Source organism: Halichoeres trimaculatus, unplaced genomic scaffold (genome assembly GCF_033239565.1).
Source record: "Halichoeres trimaculatus isolate MK-OKI-2021-1 unplaced genomic scaffold, fHalTri1.1 fHalTri1_scaffold_3, whole genome shotgun sequence".
NCBI lineage: Eukaryota > Metazoa > Chordata > Actinopteri > Labriformes > Labridae > Halichoeres > Halichoeres trimaculatus.
The window spans coordinates 37,846,803-37,849,009 of record NW_027437181.1 but is presented as its reverse complement, the minus strand read 5'-3'; positions in this window follow the sequence as shown (position 1 = coordinate 37,849,009).

The following is a 2,207-nucleotide window of genomic DNA, read 5'->3' as shown; positions in this document are numbered from 1 at the left end:
AGGTTTAGGCATGGGGCCCTGAATAGTTAGGTTTAGGGGAAGGGCTGGGGTAGGGCTCATGAGAGACAAAAGCAGAAGACAAAAAACAAAGAGGGTTAGGGTTAGGTTCCATATAGCTTATAGATTAAGTTGTCTTGTATTAACTATTACAATGACCTTGTTAGACACTTATTAAGCAGTTATTTAGTCTTATAAAAAAAATAATGTTAATAAGCATCTTATAAGTACTTACAAAGGTCTTATTAATGCTTATTACAGGACCTTAAAACAAAGCGTTACCCAATCATGAGTTACATGTTAAAAAAAGTAATCAGCAACTTACACTAAGTATCACAATTACTTTAGGATTACTTCAATACCAAACATGCACATAAAGATGAGAGGGCACAAAAAGTGTGTTGTCTGCTTGATGTATTTTGGGGGGAAACATAAAACGATAACATCTCCTTTTACAGTTTTAACAAATCAGGTGTCTATATACTGAGTATTAAAAAAGAAAATTAAAAGTATAAAGCAAATTCAGGCAGTACATTTACTAATTCCAATTTATCCAACTATTTGCCTTCAAAACACTATTGTTTACAAAGTTGACAGAAGATGTGCTTTTTCTTCAACTTAAAATGTTGCATACGTGCTGGCATGTGTCTGCTGCATTGCAGTTCATCCCATTTAATTTTAAAATGTAATCCTGCTAAATAATCCCTGTTTTTATCAAATATACCTGGAATCTGAATACATATTTTTTTTCTGTACTGTAATGGATTGAAATTACGTCTTTTAATTACGTAACACTGTTACATGTGTTCTGTTACTCTCCAAGCTGATACACAACAAATCGCATCACGCATCTAACACCCTGAACCAGATCAGAGCGTTGATGCTGTGAAGTCTGGGAGGAGCTGTTTTCCCTCTCACAGGTGTTTATCTTCTGTCTCTGTTAAATGCTGATATCAGTGTTCAGCTCCTGAACCACCTGCTGTTAGTCTTCAAACGTTTGACCTCATTTTACTTATATGTTTATTTGATTTGCACATTCAGATCAGCTACTTTTGTTTCAGGCCACCCCTCCCCTTAACATCAGCTCATTTCATGACAATAAAGTTCTCCAGTTTGGTGCTCTGACAAAGAGCAGTTGCTTGTAAAGAGTTTTTACTGTGGCCAGGTTGATTTCTTACTTTCAGTTAATCCCAAAAACTGTTCCAGCTATCAACTCATTTCCTCCAGAGCAGTTTCCTGCTTATTTGCATGGGTCTAGGCCCATGCTTTGCATTTCATATTATTTCCCCTGACTTATCCTGCCAGGCTGAGCTACCACCCAACACCCCCACTTCCCCCTCCCCTTGCCCCGTCCCTCTGAGTCTCTCTCTCACTCATTATGAAGTGTTAGAAAGTTGCTGAAGTGAGAAACGAGCCTGCAAAAGCTCGTTGTCCTAATTAAACTTTGACATAAAGAGTGACAAGAAGCGATGAAGGGGAAACAATGGCAGACTGTGCAAGAGTGCAAAGCCGGAGAAAGCGAGCAGCTTTGTCCCCAAGAACAAAAGGATTTGTTTGCGTGTGTTCAACTCCATTCAACTTCACCAGGCCCAGGTGCAAAAACCAACTTTGGGAGGAACATCACAACTCATCACACCTTTGCACGGTTGATGAACAGCCTGCAGTCACTCTGAATAGGAGGACGGAAACTGATCAAAGCTGCAGTGTTGCGATGTAAATATTGTGCAACAGAATTAATTCAGTCTCATTACTTTCACTGCGCAGACTCAAAGGCAGGCATTTGTACGATTTTACTCTCTCTCATACACACACACACACACACACACACACACACACACACACACACACACACACACACACACACACACACACACACACACACACACACAAAGCTGTAAAAAAGAAGGCTCAACATCATCTCAGCTCTGACATTAGAAATTGAAATGCAGTGCTGTTTGTAGCCCATGGATGACTGCTCACAGCCCTGCCCACTCCCCCAGAGACGCTGCAGCTTGGCCACAGTCTCACTTTGTGGACAGGCGTGGAAGTGTAGCAGTTTTTTTTTTTTTTTCTAAGTGTGCTGGAAGACTTCTCTGGATGTGGGCTCTGTGGACTGGGGCGGAGTTGGGCTCTCCTCTGTGCAGAGAGGAGGGAGGAACTCCACATTCTTATAAAAGCCGGTGTTGAGGCTGACAGAACAGAGAGTAGCC